The sequence below is a fragment of the Narcine bancroftii genome, chromosome 13 (assembly GCF_036971445.1).
Source record: "Narcine bancroftii isolate sNarBan1 chromosome 13, sNarBan1.hap1, whole genome shotgun sequence".
Taxonomy (NCBI): Eukaryota; Metazoa; Chordata; class Chondrichthyes; order Torpediniformes; family Narcinidae; genus Narcine; species Narcine bancroftii.
In genome coordinates this window covers 81,848,261-81,867,660 of record NC_091481.1, presented here as the reverse complement: position 1 = coordinate 81,867,660, position 19,400 = coordinate 81,848,261, and the positions used below count along the sequence as shown (strand labels likewise).

The 19,400-nt window shown below is 47.0% G+C and overlaps 1 long non-coding RNA gene across 1 annotated transcript; it reads right to left on the bottom strand.

The window, feature by feature from the left end:
• Positions 1-705: 705 nt before the first annotated feature.
• Positions 706-17,518, bottom strand: LOC138748434 (uncharacterized). The gene is made up of 3 exons (XR_011348031.1): positions 17,451-17,518; positions 14,873-14,968; positions 706-901 (listed from the first exon to the last, which is right to left on the bottom strand). It is a non-coding gene; the product is annotated as an uncharacterized lncRNA (long non-coding RNA).
• Between the last annotated feature and the right edge of the window lie 1,882 nt (positions 17,519-19,400).

Genomic DNA, 19,400 nt, shown 5'->3' with positions numbered 1-19,400 from the left:
GTCCAGGGTTCGAATTTAAATTTAAATTTGCTAAGTTACGGGAACTACCTGATTAAAGTCTTTCTCTTTGGCTTGGCTTCGCGGACGAAGATTTATGGAGGGGTAATGTCCACGTCAGCTGCAGGCTCGTTTGTGGCTGACAAGTCCGACGCGGGACAGGCAGACACGGTTGCAGCGGTTGCAAGGGAAAATTGGTGGGTTGGGGTTGGGTGTTGGGGTTGGATGTTGGGGGTTTTTCCTCCTTTGTCTTTTGTCAGTGAGGTGGGCTCTGCGGTCTTCTTCAAAGGAGGTTGCTGCCCGCTGAACTGTGAGGCGCCAAGATGCACGGTTGGAGGCGAGATCATCCCACTGGCGGTGGTCAATGTGGCAGGTACCAAGAGATTTCTTTAGGCAGTCCTTGTAAAGTGAACTTCACATAATTAAATACTACAATACTGATTTATTTTCAAATTACTTTACATTTTACACTGTTATCTTGTAAACTGTTTATTCTTAATTCTGGTGTCTTAGTTCAGAATTGTAAGAGTGAGTCTCAAACAACCGGAAATTTTGCGCATCTGGCATCTACCAATCTGTAGATGCCGGATGTGTGAATTTTCCAGCTGTTTGAGACTCTTACAATTCCTAACTAATACGCGAGCATTACTGTACATTCTTTTGTGTAACAAGAAAGCAACAATGGACTCTACGTGTTATGTCATCACAACGTAGCCGGAGGCCCTTCGGCCCATCAAGTCTGGGCCAACTCAGCCATTTCTTCCCGCATTCATTTCCCGAGCCTCGTACGTGCCCACGTTTACCTCCCTCTCGCCTGTCACCTTATGGCACGGGAGACAATTTACAGACACCGATGTTCTGAGGAAACAATGCGCCTTCAAGATGAGGGAAGAAACAGGAGCCCCTGGAATAGTGGGGAGAATGTACAAAGTCAGCATGAGGGATTGGGTTTAGCCTTGGACTTCTTGACCTGTAAGGACAACCACACTATCTACAGCAGCAATGAGCATGGCATGCAGAGATGACAGACAAATGAATAAAGGCTTCATAAGATTGATTGGTACTGTCTATGTCTAATAAGGTTTGACATAAATATGATGTTTTTTCATTTAATGAGACCAAGCTTCTAGGTACCATTTCCCTTCTAGGTACAATGTTTTAATATGCATACAATTGCCTCTTCATAACCGCACTTAAATTTTAAATTTAGACATACAGCACGGTAACAGGCCCTTCCAGTCCACGAGCCCGTGCCACCCAAATACCTCAATTAACCTACAAACCTCGTACACGTCAAAGGGGGGGGGGGAGGAAACTGGAGCACCCGGAGGAAACCCACGCAGACACAGGGAGAGCGTACAAACTCCTCACAGACAGCTCGGGATTAGAACCTGGGTCGCTGGTGCTGCAATAGCTTTGAGCTACTCAAGCCATGGTAGGTTTGGGGATCATTAAAATCGACAGTCGGTTACAAAAAAAAACTATCTGCGTTTGCAAACAAAAAAATTGATCAGTAAATATCGGTCCTGGCAAATTGCTGTGTCCCGCAATCAATTTTGGTATGGAATTACTAATGGTACTGGATGAGAAATAATGCTTCTGAGAAGTAGTTATACAGGGAGGGGAGGGGGAGAGGAGGGCAGGGGGGTGGGAGAGGGGGAGAGGGGGAGGGGGAGGGGGAAGGGAGTGGGACAGAGGGAGAGGGACAGAGGGAGAGGGACAGAGGGAGAGGGACAGAGGGAGAGGGACAGAGGGAGAGGGACAGAGGGAGAGAAACAGAGGGAGAGGGACAGAGGGAGAGGGACAGAGGGAGAGGGACAGAGGGAGAGGGAGAGGGACAAAGGGAGGGGGGGAGAGAGAGAGAGAGACACATACACAGGCAGACAGACATAAAAGAATCAAGGTTGAGAAACAGATGAAAGGAAATATAATGTACAAACCTACAAACTCAGAGTAGGATTCAGCCACAGTCCCACAAACCTGCTCCCCATTCAAGATCATGGCAGATGTGATTGTAACTTCAGTTCCACATTCCAAACTACCCCAAGAGTCATTTGAATACAAAAAGAATATTAACAAAAGAGAATGGATAGGGAGTAGAAATTAAGGAAGAGATGTATGGAGATGCAGAATTGCACAAACTTACAGTCAGATAGAAATCGATTGCAAGGCACACAGAAGACGAGCACACGGTGATATTGAAAGAGAGGCAAGCGAGAGAGGCAAGGAGACAGAGGGTTATAGATCTCTATTTCTTTCTCATATTATGAAACAAAATTATGTAAAAGCGATTACAAGACCGTCCATGCACTGAGGTACAAACCTGCCCACAGTGAGGCAGATAGTGTGAGGGGGAAGCAGAGAGAGATGGGATTCAATCAGAAACAAGTACACAGGATGCAGAGATAAGGTTGTGGGGACAGGGAAAGATCTAATCCTAAATAGCTATAGATTCAGGAATTGATGTATCGGGGCAGCAAGAATGAGACAAAGATATATCGAGATCTCAATGGAGAGAGAGAGAGATTTATATTTTTATTGTTTCCATTTTTAAAAAATGTAGACATACAACACAGTAACAGGCCCTTCTGGCCCACGAGCCTGTACTGCCCAAACACCTCAATTAACCTACAACCTCACCCCCTTCCGTTTTGAAGGTGTCCTACCGATCAACCACAATCAGACAGAGATATAATCATGACTAATAGGCTCTAATCACCTTAAAGTGTCAGCGCAGCTTGCATGTTGCTGGCCCGGTTCCAAGGCAGGTGCTGAGGGAGGGGTTCAGGCATAACAGCCTTTATGGGGATATCTGGAAAGGAGGAGTCAAGGGTTGGGGGGGGGGGCGGTGGGCAGCCCATTCAGCACATCTGTACACATTACAGTAGCTCCCATAGAAGGGAAGGAGGAAACCAGACCCCATATGGACACAGGCTCCTTTACGGATGGTGCTGGATTCAAACCAGGGTCGCTTTGTGCCGTAACAGTGGCGCACCAACTGCTACACTAACCTTGCCACCCAACATTATCATATGAAGGTAAAGGTTCCATTATTGTCATTTAATACTATTAGCACGAGAAAATAGGATAAAGTGAACTAGTGGCTCATGGTCCATTCAGACTCTGATGGCAGAGGGGAAGAAGCCGCCCTTGCCCCACTGGGTGCTCATCTTCAAGCACCTGTGCCTCCTTCCTGATGGAAGCAGAGTGAAGAGGGCACGGCCTGGGTCTTTGAGGACGGAGGCTGCTTTCTTAAGACACTGTCTCTTGTTGATGTCCTCGATGGAGTGAAGTCTGAGCTGATGCAGGCGGAATTTACAACCTTCTGGAGTTTATTTTCTTGTCCTGAAAGCTGGCACCTCCATACCAGGCAGAGATACAACCAGCCAGAATGCTCTCCACGGTCCACCTGGAGAAATTTTTGCAAGTCTTCGGTGACACACCGAATCTCCTCAAATTTCTCACAAAGTATAGTTCGCTGGTGAACTTTCTTCATGACTACATCGACATGGCGGCCCCAGGACAGATCCTCAGAGATGTTGGCATCCAGGAATTTGAAGTTCTCCACTGTTGACCCCTCGATGAGGACTGGTTCTCCTGAAGTCCACAATCATCTCCTCGATTTCTGCGAACATGGGATGCAAGGTTGATGTTGTTACACCATTCAACTCCCTGCTCTATCTCCCTCCTGTACGCCTCCTCATGGCCGTCTGTGGTTCTGCTGACAACCGCGGTGCAGAAGCCATCTGAATTGTGCCTGGCCACACGGTCATGGGTATAGTGTGACCAAGACAGACCTATTTGCCTGTGTTTGGCCTATATCCCTCTAACCCAGTGGTTTTCAAACGTTTTCTTCCCACTTCACATTCCACCTTAAGAATTCCCTATGCCATCTGAGATTAGTAAGGGATTACTTAAGATGGGATGTGAGTGGGGTTAAAAATAAAAAGGTGGAGAACCACTGCTCTAGACCCAGTTGTTACTGAAATATTTTGCTTGAGAAAAATAGTCATTGGTCCATTTCCTTTGGAGTTCTGAAACCGTGCACATAACGAGTCCATGAGGGACGATTAAAACAGTGGCTTTCAAACTTTTTCTTTCCACCCACATCCCACCTTAAGAAATCCCTTACTAATCACAGAGCACTGATGGCATAGGGATTACTTTAAGTGGGATGTGAGTGGGAAGAAAAAGGTTAAGAACCACTGCTCTAAACCTCTTATCCATGTACCTGTCCAAATGCCTTTTAAACACACAATTTTCTCCTCTTGAAACCACCTGCCTTTAAACCTATGTCTTCCAGTTTTAGACATTCCTAGCATGGGAATCAGACTGGTCCATGGCTCTCATTACATCCTGAAACACAGAGTAAAGAGAAGTGAACTTACAGGGTTGGGGCCAAATGGTGAACTCTGTCCAAGTCTGCTGGTCCCAGTAACATTCTTGTGAACCTTCCACATTCTCCAGCTTAAATACCTGCACAAAAGCTGGTGGACAATACTCCCAAGTGCGGTGTCGCCGACATGTACTGTTGTAAGGGGAACTGCACTCAGTGCCCTGTCTGATTAAGGTAAGTGGAGATCTGATAGGGGTGGCAGAGAGGGAAGCCGTTCCCACGCGTGGAGGCTTCGTGGGGCCGACAGATTCAGCGAGTCGCATCACTGAAACCCCGAGTCCGTACTGATCACCAACCCTTACATTTACCCCACATTTACTCTCCCCTCGATCCCATCAACTCCTCCCAGATTCTATCATCTGCTCACACATTGGGGGCAATTTCCGGCCAGCAATTAACCCACACATCTTGGGGGGAAAACACCAACACGGACACAGGGGGCATCGGCAAACTCCACAAAGGCAGTGCCAGTGATTACGATCGAGCCCAGACCATCGGGGAAAGTTTGGGAAGCAACTGAAGATGGGAGGCGAGGGGATAAATCTCTCTGCATGGAACACGGGGATGATTTGGAACTCATCCATCACCCCTGTCCACTTTCAGGAAGCAGGGGGCGGTATCAGAAACAATCAGGTACTGGTTTTGGTACAAAATTGATGGCCGGTATGGTCTTCATTGATGCCGTGACATTTCAATTGTTTCATTCTATAAAGCACTGAGGGAATTTTACACTGTCAAAGGTATTGGGTGTCAGATGGAATATTAATCCTCTCTAGCAACTGTATAAGAACGTCTGATATGATATCAAAGCAGGTCACGATGTGCAAAAACCCAGCATTGAAACACTGACCAGACGATGAATGCATTTCAATGGCTGTGAATCCCTTTATGGGTCGGTACAGTTGGCGTTGTGGTTAGCATGGCGCTATCGTAGCAACAGCAACTCCGGGTTCAAATCCAGCACCGTCTGTAAGGAGTTGGCACATCCTCCCTGTTTCCTCCAGGTGCTCTGGTTCCCTCCCACCCTTCAAAACATACCAGGGATGTAGGTTAATGGGGGGAAATTGAGCAGCACGGACTCCTGAGCCAGAACGGTCTGTTACCGTGTTGTAGGTCTAAATTGAAATAGAGGCCAGCGTTCTCCAACTGTTTTTGGCAATGGCCCCTTTAGGACTCAGCTCAAAGTTTATGGGCCCCCTGTGAAGCAGTCAGGTTTAGTTGGTTTCTTCTGTTCTTTTCCCCTACCGACTCCACAAAAAATATTTTAAAAATACTTCATGATTTCAGTCCTTAAATGTGCTGTGGCTCTCGGAGGCTGAGGGAGCACAATGTCTGTCGAGAACGGCTGATCAAGAGCATGAAGTCTGCATGAAGTTCTCCACCAGTTACCCATCTACACGAATCCCAAGGTTATCCCATTTTATTTTCATCAAATTCTGCCTGAAGAGGGCACAAAAATCAGAGGATCCCTTCCACCCCCGCACACAGAATCTTTCAGCTGCTCCCATCGGGGTAAGAGATCCAGGAGGATCAGAGCCAGCCCCACCAGGCTGAGGATCAGCTTCTTCCCACGGACAGTGAAAACGCTGAACGAGCAAAAGAACGACTCACACTCACCGTCTGAGACTCTCATATTCACAAAACAATAATTATTTGTATATACGAGTTCTTGTCCTGCAAATATATTGTTTTTCTATATGTGCGTTATGTCTGGTTGTGTGTCTGCATGTTTTGCACCGAGGACCGGAGAACGCTTGTGCCATCAGATGACAATAAACTTGACTTGAAATTCCCCTCAACTCTCACTTTGCATAGTGGTTAATTAATAAAACACCCCACACTTTTCCATTAGGAGGAAACGAGCATCTGGTCAGAATGCAGAAAGTCCACACAGATACCCCCTAACCCCCCCACCCTAAAATGTGCTGTGACCCTCATTAGGCTACAGACAAAGACTTCCCAAAAACACAAATCATTTTTTTTTCCAAATTACAATCAAAACAGCGTGGATATCCCACTGGCCACCCATTTCAATTCTCCAACCCATTCCCTTGCTGACGTTCCTGCCCATAGTCTCATCCACGGCCAGACTGAGACCACCCGCACATTGGAGGAACAACACCTCATCTTCTGGCTGGGCAGCCTCCAAATGGAGGATATTAATGTTGACTTCTCTGGCTTTCATTAATTTCCACCCCCCCCCCCCCCACCCCTCGCTTGTTCTCTCCATCGCTCTCCCCTTTTTTCTAGCACCTTTCGCACAGACATGATCAATTCTAATATCCAATTTACACCTTTTGCTGGTCTGGACCCCTCCCCCACCCAGCATTGATTTCCTGCTTTTCGCTTGAAGAACTCAGGCCCAAAATGTTGGCCATGTACCTTTCCCTCCTATGGACGCTGAAGGATTAGCTGCTCAGACATTTCAAGTCAAGATTATTGTCATCTGATTGCACAAGTACAATCCGACAAAACAGTGTTCTCTGGTCCTCGGTGCAGACACACAACCTGCCAGAGATAACACACATACAAGCAAATAATACATATGCAGGGCGAGTATTATATCTACAAATGAGAGTCTTGGACGGTTAGTGTGAACAGTTCCTTTGGTCATTCAGCGTTCTCACTGCCCACAGGAAGTTGTTCCTCAGCCTGATGGCGCTGGTTCTGTTACTCCTGCATCTCTTTCCCGGCGGGAGCAGCTGAAAGATGCTGCGTGCGGGATGGAAGGGGTCCTCAATGAATTTGCGCTTCCTCTTCAGACACATTGATGGGGGGGAGGGAGGAAGGCTCCAGTGATCCTCTTTCCCACTGTGGATTGACCTCTGATCCATTTCTCTGCAGCAACCGTACCCACGCTGTGATGCAGCTGGCCAGGATGCTCTCGATACAACTCCTGTAGAAGGTTGGCATAATGGCGGCTGGTAGCCATGCCCGGTTCAGTCTTTTCAGGACTTGCAGTCACTGTTGTGCTTTCCTGACAATTGAGGTGATATTGAGTGTCCATGATAAATCACTAGTTAAGTGAAGTCCAAAGAACTTGGCTACGGAGTTGTTGATGTGTAGTGGAGAGTGGTCATTCCTGAAGTCCACGATCATCTCTTTTGACTTGTCCACGTTGAGCTTCAGGTTGTTACTCTTGCACCATTTCACGAGATTTTCCATTTTTCTCTGTAGCGCGAGGCCAATGACTGTCATGTCATCTGCAAACTTGATGACACTGTTGGAGGTGTACCTGGCGATGCAGCCGTGGGTCAGTAGCGTGAACCGGAGCGGGCTGAGCGCACAGCCCTGAGGTGCACCAGTGCGGCGGTGCTTGACATTTCGGATTGTTTTTATGACCATCACAGCATCTGCAGGCTTCGGTGCTTCACCTAAGTTGGACCTTTAGAGGATCAATGACACCCTCCATGGATAAACTCCAAGCAAAACCATTGCATCCCAAGTTAACTCGGAGTTTTCAGGGGAAGGAAAAAAAAAAGTCTGTTCAATTCCAAAGAACTCATGTCATCGCACGCTAATGAATTCAAACAGTTTCGACAGGGGGATTTCAGCAGGCTTTCTACCACCGTAAGACTCAATCGATCACTGTTCATATGAACTCAATCCAAATATTACCCCAATTGTATTGCAAAAGACAAACATTGTAGAAGAGAGAAAAATAAACATTGGGCAATGATCAACACAGTCAGAGATATTAATCCAACACCTTGAACTGAAAATAAATCGTGTCCATGTTTTTTTAATATAGATCCTATTTTGCAAAAACAGGAAATTGCTGTGATTCTGTCTGCTGGGTTCAGATTCAGTTTTGTCTGAATTCCTGCCTGAGATTAAATGTAAATAAGAACCGGCTTTAGAGAGGAAATCACAAAGAATTATATTGGTTGGGCTTTATTAGATTGGCTGTGAATGAGGGAAAGAGCAAGGGAAGATCACCATCCATGTGTCTACTGGGCTCCATTTGCCCGGTTATTTTATTGCTGGTTTCCCCCCAAAAAAGTTTCAGTACGTGGTTTAAAAAAAAAACACTAGAAGAACTCAGCCGATCTCGTAGTGTCCAGAGGAGGTAAAGATATTGTTACGAGCCCGAAGGACTCAAAAACCCAGCAGCAAAGAAAATTCACCAACACAATGGCTACTTAAGCAGACTGGTGTTAGTTTCTTAATACAGAATGATAAGATCTATACTTTAACTTATTACTATTAACTCCCTTCTAATTCTAAGTGCACATGTACGTAATGTTTATGTTCTCAGGAAAGTTCTTGTTCACTGTCCAATCGTTCACTTTAAACTTCTCCAAGTTCACTGGTATTGGGCAATCTTCTACATTGTGCACAGAATTAAAAGGTTATTATCTTCACCAGGATCTGGTGCTTTGACTTAAATTATTACCATTCAGGAAGGTCTTTGTTCAGAGAGAGGTTTGTTGTTCATTGGACACACACAAACTGATCTCTTTCAATCAGCACCTGAAATGTCCTGCCACAGAAACTTGCCTCCTCTTGGGTTTTTCCAAAAGATAACTTCTTTGTCAGGTGACCACAAGGAGGTCATCTTTTTCCCCTATTTCATGGGAAACACAACAACCAGTCACAGCCTCTACTGAGATTTAGAACAGGTTGAACTCAAAACTGGTCTTAAAGTGAGTTTGCCAACTCGCGCACCACAAACTACTCTCAGTCTCTCTCCCCAAAAAAATGGATGTTTTCTCTCTGTTCGCAAAACCACGTGGCCCCTCCAAGGACAACAAACTTAAACTCTGGCACCATTAACACCTACTTGTGAAACTCTCAGAAGCACTTCCCATTGTCTCTGCAAAGCCAACTGCAGACACAAAGTCTACCGTTGCATAGCACTTGCATGACAAATTGTGAAACGTGACCTCATAACTATACCTCACAATCTTACCCCTTTTAAGATATATTTTACCTTAATTTTGTTAAATTATTCCGTAACAATATATTATCAATGTTTAGGACCTGAGCCCTTCATCAGGGTATGGGTTAAAAAGCAGTCTGAATTAAAAGGCTGAGGAGAAGGGAAGAAAGGACAGGGGGAGAAGACAGACTAAAGGTGTTAATTGGATAGGGATGGAGGACAGGCAAGGATTGATCAGGGAGGGGGTGGAGATGTGAATGCAGAACTGGGGAAATGAGACTGAGGGAAAACAGAAGAGAAAGAGAGAGAGAGATAGAGTTAGAGGAAAGAAGATGTAGGGATAGATGGGGGGGGGGTGACTAATAGAAATTGGAGAAGTCAATGTTCCATCCAATTGGAGAGCACCCAAATGAAAGATAAGGTATCATTCCTCCAATTTGCAAGAGGTCTCAATCTGGCAGTGCATGAAACCATGGACAGACTTGTCAGCAAGGGAACGGGGCAGGAAAGGATAGCGTGGGTTCAAAACAGACTAAAGTTCCCTCTACACCAGTGGTTCTCTACCTTTTTCTTTCCACTCACGTACCACTATGTCATCAGCGCTCTGTGATTAGTAAGGGATCGCTTAAGGTGGGATGTGGGTGGGAAGGAAGGTTGAGAATCACTGCTCTAGACCCAATTGTTTCTGAAATATTTGGCTTGAGAAAAAATCTCATTGGCCCATTTCCTTTGGAGTTCTGAAACCATGCACATAACGAGTCCATTAGGTACGATTAAAACAGCGGTTTTAAAACTTTTTCTTTCCACTCATATATCACCTGAAGTAATCCCTTACTAATCACAGAGTACCTATATGGCATAGGGATTACTTCAGGTGGTGTGTGAGTGAAAAGAAAAAGTTTGAAAACCACAGTTTTAAATTGTTCTTTTTAATGCGGGCATTGTGAGAGTGTGTCTCAGTCAACCAGAAAATTCACATATCAGGCATATGCAATTCCCAACAGGTGCTGGATACCAGGGATTTTACTGTACCAAAGTCTAGAGAGAGATCAGTAAGTACAGGGCCAAGACAAGATGATGGTATTGGTGTGAGGTTCATTCAGGAGTCTGATAACAGTAGGAAACTGTTCTTGAATCTCACCCTCATGGGGTCTTCTTCCTGAAGAGCAGAGGGTGAAGAGGGTGTGGCCAGGGTAGGCTGAATCTTTTAATAGGTTATCTACTTCGTCAAGGCAGCAGGAAATTTTGACGGTTATTGGAGGGAGAGGGGAAATTCCTTGATGGGCTGAGCTGTGTTCACGACTCTCCACCTCAGTTAAGGCTCAAGGTGGCATGTTTCGTGCAGCGCTTTTACAGTGCCAGTGACTGGGACTAGGGTCAGATTTCTGCGCTGTCTGCAAGGAGTTTGTACATTCTCCTCGTGTCTGTGTCAGTTTCCTCCAGATGTTCCAGTTTCCTCCCACTGTTCAAAATGTACCAGGGGTCATAGATCAATTGGGTGGCATGGGATCATGGGCCGGAAGGGCCTGTTACTGTGCTCTATGTCCAAAAAAAAATTATTTTTTTTTTTTTAATTTAGCCAAGAATTTGCTCGCATCCCTCAAAATGGCTCTCAGGGCCAAACTCAGCCAAGACTCCAGTGGGTCAATGTCTGGTTGATTGTCAGATATGGATCGGCAAACTGGCAGAGAGAGCGTCCGAGGAATCGGCACTCCCCCGGTACCGATCGGTTCTCTCAGAGTTCTAGTAGAACAAAACGCATTTTTTTTTAAAAAGCAAAGCATAAACAAGTTAGTCTTCTCTCCCATGAGAAAGATTGCCATGCTGCTTCCTTGGGGAGTTGCTCATCTTTGACATTCACGAGACATCCAACCTGTTAAGATGAGGCCCCTCTAGGCAGTCACCCTTATTGTCTCTTTATTTTTCATTCCCATTCCTTCTCGAGCGGACAAATTGAAAACAAATTCTTGCCCGTGGATGCCTCCTGAAGATGATTGTTGGCTGAGCACGTTATTGACTCCTTGATGTTCTTTGAAGCTTCAATCAATTTATTAGTGAGGGGAAGGAAAATGAAATAACAAGTGGCTCACACATCTTGGATTCCCCGATGACGTGCACTGTGAGTTAGAGTTCGGGTCTGTTTGATCTTGATGCGGTCAGTTTCCGTATCTCCCCCTTCGTGCGGACCAGATTTGAGATTTATTGCCAGAGTACAGACATGATATCACATACCACCCTGATATTCTTCTTCCTGTGGGGAAGGAAGAATTACCACTTATTGGCAGGGAAAAACCTGTACACATGCAAACAAATAAAAGAATGTAAACAAACTGACTGTGCAATACAGAGAGAAAAAAATAAATCAATTGAGTGAGAGTCCTTAAATGAGCCCCTGACTGAGTTTGTCGTTGAGGAGTCTGATGGTGGAGGGGGAGCAGCTGTTCCTGAACCTGCTGGTGCGAGTCTTGTGGCACCGATACTCAATCAGGGACTCATTTAAGGGCTCTTGATATATTTTCTCTCTGTTTTGCTCAGTTCATTTACATTTCTTTATTTGTTTACAGGATTTACTCTATGTACAGTTTATATTTTGCACTACCCATAAGTGATAATTCTGCCTCGCCCACAGGAGAAAGGAATCTCAGGGTTGTATGTGATGTCATATATGTATTCTGACAATAAATCTGATATCTGATGTGTGAGAAAACCAGAGTGCCTGGGTGAAAACCCAAGGGGGAGAATGTGCAGACTCCACATAGCCAACCCTGGAGGTTAGGATCAAACCCAGATCTCTGGTGCCGCGAGGCAGTGGACCGACGACCTGCGCTGCAGTGGTACCTCTGTAGCACACTGTTATCGATGAGTCTGGGAACAGAGTGGCCTGCAGCAACAGGTCATTTGGGTGTTCCGTCAATGACTGATGGGGCGGTCACCGGTTGGATTGGATTCCTGCCTGCTATTTTTTTTGTTGATGGTACATCCCTGGAAGTCAGTGTGGGCAGCGTCAACTTTAAAAAGATTGAAGTCATGTCCCAGCCGGTTCCGCATGCTCTACACAGAGAACCCCAACTCACAATCAAAGGCCAGCAACTGCAGGCAGTGGACCAGTTCACTTACCTTGGCAGCACCCTCCCCCGAGCATTGACTACTGATACAGAAGTTAACTGCAGAATAGCAAAGGCAAGTTCTGCTTTCGGAAAGCTGCGTCCCATTGCAGGGGAACACCGAGGAATCAGTCCAGCCACAAAACTGAAGGTCGACTGAACCGTGGAACTCACTACCCTCCTATCCGCCGGTGAAACATGGACTTGTGTATCGAAGGCATGCAAGACCACTGGACCATTTTCACACATCTTGCCTTCTGATGAAGGCAAGACAAAGTACCAGACACTGAAGATCTCTCCAGAGCAAGTCTGCCAGCAGTCCACACACCGCTGATAAGAGCACAGGCCCGGTGGGCAGGTCATGTCATCCATATGCCAGACAAACGCATACCCAAGCAGCTCCTTTTTGGGGAACTCTGCCGGTAGATGCTTGCATGGTAAACCACTGTTGTGCCATGATCAACTGCTGCCAGCTGGACATGCCTCCCGAGACTGATCCACCCAGAGTCCCTTGCATGTCCCTCTTTCTCATTGCTTCAATCAATGAGGTTGACGGTAGTTCCAGTCTTTAGGCAATAAAAGCCTGATAGTTTCACAACATCAGCCTTTTGATGGTGCACCGTCACCACCACTTGGGAAACACTGGCACCAAACCGCCCGACCTGGCACGGCCTTATCCACATGGGCTGTCGAGCTTCTGAAGCAAGGCGCACGACACAAGTGTGAGCTGTGCAGAGGCATCGGCGCAACAACTGTAATGCCTACACATGTCTGCCCAACGTGCGTCAGGACATTTTGTGCCCAAATTGGCCCGACCAGTCATCTTCGGACGCATCACATCCAACCTTAAAGTGACTAATGGTGTCGAGGTCTTCATCGACGATGATGGACAAATGGCCACATCCCTGGGCAATATCCCACAGTTGGTCGACACCACTCTTTGGCTCACTTCAACCTGCCATGACTTGTACAAAAGTTTCTTCCAGCAGGTCAAACAGGTGGATAAAGGAGGGAGGGCACACTATCAAACAGGGGGAGGGGGGATGGCTCTGTGAATGGAGGGGGGGGAAGGGGGTAGTGAGGTGAAAGAAAGGAGACAGAGGGACGGGGAAGGGAGGGAGAACGGGGAGTGGGCCTTCAGAAACCGGAGAACTTGATGTTAATGCCGTCCAGTTGGAGAGGGCCCTGGCAGAAAATCAAATGTTGCTCCTCCAATTTGCGGCTGGACTTGGTTCAGCGATGTCATTTATTTACCCTAACGTTGCACCTCCAGGTTTGATCCTGACCTCGGGTGCTGTCGGTGTGGAGTTTGCGCATTCTACATGCCTGCATTGGTGTCCTCCAGTGGGCTTTGGCATCCCCCTCCCCTCCCGTCGCAAAGAGGAGCAGGGTAGAGGGTCAATTGGCTGCTATAGAGCGTGGGCGAGGGGTGGAAGCGGGAGGAAATGACGGGAACGTGGGGAGAATAAAATGGGTTAGGGGGAGACTGCGCGTTGGATCATCAACAGACCTGCCTCCCTGTGACCAGATCAACCAAATGCACTCGGATGCTCCACCAACAGGGTTTGCAACCCAATGTTAGCCCGTTGGCTCCCCCTGCTGTTAACAAAACAAGGGGGAAAGTCTGAAGACACTGATTGCAGTAAAAACACTAAGAAATAGGAGCAGGAGTCGGCCATCGAGCCTCCTCTGCCATTCAACAGATGATCTGAAGATCGGCTCATCTCCATCTACCTGCCTTTTCTCCATATCCCAGATATAAAAATCTATCCAACCTTGTCTTAAATATATTTGCTGAGGTCACCTCCAATAGGCAGCGAATTCCATAGATTCACCGCCCTCTAGATAAGCAGTTCCTCCCCAACTCCGTCCAAAATCTACTTCCTTGTATCTTGAGGCTGTGTCCCCTCGTTCTGGTCTCCCCCACCAATGCGAACAAATTACCTACATCATAATTTTATACATTTCCATAAGATTCCCTCTCATCCCAGCGAATCTTGAGGCTCTGGCCCGCTTAGTTCTGGTCTCCCCTCTCAATGGAAATAACTTACCTACCTCTCTTATCTATGTCTTTCATCATTTTATACATTTCTACCAGATTCCCCCCCACCGCCCTCCCATTCTTCTAAATTCCAGCGAGTACAGCCCCAGATGACTCAATCTCTCAAACTATGGCCAAAAAGCAGGCAAGAGCCTGTACAAAAAAGCTGGGGTTGAACAGGCAGGAGGGAGGAGCACAGACCAACAGGGTAAGAGGGCCGGAGAGGAAAGGTGAGAATTGATGGGGGGAGGAGGGGTTGTCTCTGTGCCTTCCCTTCAAGAACAACTCAGGCCCGAAATGTTGGATATGCCTTTACCTCCTGTGGATTCTTTGAGACCTGCTGAGTTCCTCCGACACCTTTGTGTTTATGCAACAAATCAAGGACCTCTGCCACAGTGGCCTGGGTGGTGAGGCATGGGATCCATGGACGCTTAGATTCAGAACTAGCTTACCTGCAGAAAGCAGTGGAAGGAACGCATTCTACCTGGAGGTCAGTGATGAGTGGAGTTCTGCAGGGATCTGTTCTTCGTGATTTTTTTATAAACGGCCTAGATGAAGAAGCAGAAGGATGGGTCAGTAAGTTTGAGGATGGTATGAAGGTCAGAGATGTGGATGGAGCTGAAGGTTACAAAAGGATGCAGAGTCCAGTGGAGAAGTGGCAGATGGAGTTCAATCCAGATGAGGCAGAGGTGATGTATTTTGGAAGATCAAACTAAAAGGCTGAGCTCAGGGTAAATGGATGGATATTTATCAGTGTGGAGGAACAGAGGGACCTTGGGGTCCAAATCCAGACATCTCTCAAGGTTGCCGCACAGGCTGATAGGATAGTTAAAAAGGCTGATGGGATGCTGGGCTTCATTAATTGGGAGTTGAGAGATCATGTTGCAACTCTACAAATCTCTGGTGAGACCACATTTAGAGCATTGTGCTTTCTAGTCATCTCATTATAGGAAGTATGTGCAAGCTATGGAGAGGGCATGGAGGAGATTTACCAGGATGTTGCTTGGATTGGGGAACAAGCTTTATGCGGCAAGGTTAGCAGAACCAGGAGTGTAGAAGGATGAGAGGAGAATTGATAGAGGTCTACAAGATTCTGAGAAGCATCGACAGGGTGGGACAGCCAGCGTCTATTTCCCAGGGCGGGAATAGCAAACACCAGAGGACATGCGTACAAGGTGAAGAGAGGGAAGTTCAAGGGAGACATCGGGGGTAAGTTTTTTTTTACACACATAGAGTTGTGGGGGTGCCTAGAATGCCTCGCCAGGGATGGTGATGGAGGCTGAAACATTAGGGGCACTTAAGAGACTCTTAGACAGGCACATGGATGGAAGAGAGGGTTATGAGGTAGGGAGGGTTTCGTTTTTCCACCCCCCCCTCTTTTATTAGGTACTAGGTCAGCACAATGTCGAGGGCCGAAGGGCCTGTATTGTACTGCAGTGTTCTATGAGGTGGGATGTAGTCTCAAGTAAGACAGGAGTGTTGGTTTTCTTTATTTGAGCAACTGCCTTCATTGTCTGCAGTGAAAACTCCCCCTTCCACAGACTCACTCTCCATCTCTCACTGTAAGGAAGGTTAAACTACATAAGGAACAACCCTGAACACACCCTCTTCTCCTCTCAGGGAGGAGCCTCAAGGGTGTGATAACAGGCACCACCGGGCTTAAAGACAGTTTCTTCCCCACAGCTATCAGGTTCCTGAATGGCCCCCACAACAGTGCTCTGGCACTGCCCTTGCCTCGCACTAATGCATTTTTCTTATCCTTGCAATCCTCCACTTTGTAAACTGGGCTCTTTACACAGCTGCATGCAATGCCGGAGATAACCTGGCATTCTGTTTGCCCAGGAACCCTTCTCACTAAACTGGAGGAGTAAACAACTCACGTCCCGTGAAAGGGAATGTGTTGAGAGCTGGGTTTGATCAGCTCAGGCCGGGCAATGACACTGCATCCCCACCACGTACATATGTTTCGGGTCTGAACCCCTTCCTGTTGCTAGGGGAGTAGAATGGACAAGGAAGTCAATGTCTCATCTGTTGTTTCAGGAACTGCCACCACCCCCCCCCCCACCCAACCCTTTACCTTGAGAAAAAGACTGTGACCACTCACCAGTCCCTCTTACTTAGCTCTACATAAGATCACCCCTAGCCTCCTACACTCCAGGGAGAAAAATCCTAGCCTTTCTAGTCTATCCAAGCATGCAGGGCCAGTAATCCTTTCCACCTGCCCTGCCTCTGTGGTCCATTTCTCTCTCTCTCTCTCAGCCCTGCCTCTGTGGCCCATCTCTTTCTCAGCATTCTCCCCTAACGTCTCTTACTCTCATACCACTTACAAAGGCAAGGCTTTGAAGGATGTGGTCCTTTAAAAAAAACTTTCAGCTCAATACAGGCCCTTTGGCCCACAAAGTTGTGCTGAACATATCCCTACCTTAGAAATGACTAGGCTTTCCCATAGCCCTCTATTCTCAACTCCATGTACCTATCCAAAAGTCTCTTAAAGGAACGTATCATACCCACCTCCACTACCATTGACGGCAGCCCATTCCACGCACCCATCATTCCCTACTTTAAAAACTTATCCCCGACATCTCCTCTGTCCCTACCCCCCAGCACCTGAAACCTGTGTCCTCTTGTGGCAACCGTTTCAGGCCTGGGAAAAGGCCTCTGACTATTTACACCAAACATTTTAGACCATTGACCCCTAGTCATGGAATCCTGATGCTGGATGGGATTGGGGGTGGGGGGCTCTACCAAAGGAGCAAGGAACACGCACCTCTTTCTTCTCTGCTCTGCCCGCCCTCCCATTCACCCTCAACCTATTCAAAGGCTGAAGCCAAATACAAGATGATGGCTGCCAAGGACCGCACTCGCGACACTGTCCTCAGGCGCTATTTTCCGTTGATCCGCCCCTGCTTTCCACCCCCCCCCCCCATACCAGTGTTATCGACCCCCTGGCATTTATCAACCTGCAGGGGTTGCTATCAACTGCTTCGGAGATTCCTGATTTACACGATTACTTTTCATCATCTTAAATACCTTCAAGTAGAACAAGGAGATCATTGCAGATGGGCAAAAGGGTCAGCAAGGACTTGGTGGATCGAAGGCCCTGCTTCTGGGCTGCACAGTTCCATGACCACAAGTGGTTTGGATGTAACAAGGTACCTCACTGAAGGACAATTGAATCAAAATAAAAAGCTGCAGATGCGTGAAACCTGAAATAAAAATGGAAACTGTTGGGAACACTCAGCAGGTCAGGCAGCATCTGCAGGGAGAAAAACAGAGTGAATGTTTCGAGTCCGAATGCCTATTACACGGGACAATGAAGATTTTTGCCTCCTGATTACTTTTGGGTGTATTTTATGGATTTTAGGCTGCTGATCAGAAAAATCTCCTTATAATTTTCCTATCACATATCAAGATATAACCTATTTTGTCATAGTTTGCTAGAATATTGCCAACAAAGCATGCATTTAGTGCAGGTGCTATACAAATGTTGTCTTAGGCCTGGGCATAGATGCAGACAGGCTATAAAGGCAACTCACATCTACAGATGCTTTGCATTGCATTAATATTTATTGAATGCATGTTCAAGCAAATCAACATATCACTGAAAATTCAGTTTCCACATTCGCCTGTGGACGTCTTCTTGGCTGATCTTGGTGCTGTCGATGATGAACACAGTGAAAGGTTTCACCAGGACATTGCAACCGTGGAAAAGCGGCGTCAGAGCAACTGGAATCCATCGGTGCCGGCCGACGATTGTTGGACAATGATATGAGAGGCATCAGATGCTGAGTACAAATGAAAATCAGCGGCAAAACATTTTTAGGTCGGTTGAACTGACGCAACATCTCAGCATCATTATGCAATTAAACATGCTAAATTCAATCAAAGTTAGCGTTTCTCCATCTTCCTACGTGATGCAGCAAATCTGAAATTACCTTTGTGTTCAGCTTGAAGTCGTCTATCGTAATCCCCAATTATTTTTCAGGAAGCCAAACCTTTTTGACAAAAATTGTTGTCCAGTGTTCCCAGGGAGTGGAAAAACAAGGTGGCCATCGTCTCACTGGCTGTTAACTACTGGAGAGGGAAGGAGGTTAGATAAGGGACACAGTTGAACGGGTGTGAGAGTACAGGTCCGCTGTCTGGGGTGAAGATAAGGGAGCAAAGAACAGGGCACGGAAACAAGGGGGGTGGGGGGTGGGACAACAGCATGTCAGGCTGAGACCTCTGCTGACCTTTCAGAATCAAAGGGGGCATGATTAAAGGAGGCGACAAAAAAAATGGCAGGATTTTGGGTTTAGAGAATTGGGAGGGGGTCAAAGTGATGGTGAAAGGATATAGGAATCCAAGAACTTCCTCACTGCCGTAGGCAGAATCACAGATGGCAACGAGGAAGCGTACAGGACGGAGATCGATCAGCTCGCTGGGTGGTGTCACAACAATGACCCTGCACTCAACATTTGCAAAACCAAGGAGCTGATTGTGGACTTCAGAAGAATATCAGGAGACCCCCTATCGAGGGTTCAGCAGTGGAGATGGTCAACAACTTCAAATCCCTTCAACATCTCCGTGGATCTGTCCTGGGGCCTCCACATCGATGCAATCACGAAGAAGGCTCGCCAGCAGCTGTACTTCAAGAGGAGCAGGTCACCAAAGTCTCTTGAAAAATTTCTACAGGGGCTCTACGAAGAGCATTCTGCCTGGTTACATCACGGTCTGGTACAGAGGCGCAGGACAGGAAATGACTACAGAGAATTGTAAAGCCAGCCAGTTCACTCCACTGAGGGCATCTACAAGAGGCAGTGTCATAAGAAAGCAGCCTCTATCCTCAAGGACCCAGGCCAGGCCCTCTTCACTCTGCTACCATCGGGAAGAAGGTACAGGAGCCTGAAGATGAGCACCCAGCGGCACAAAGGCAGCTTCGTCCCCTCCGCCATCAGATGCCTGAATGGACAATGAACCCCAGACGCGGCCGCACTTTCT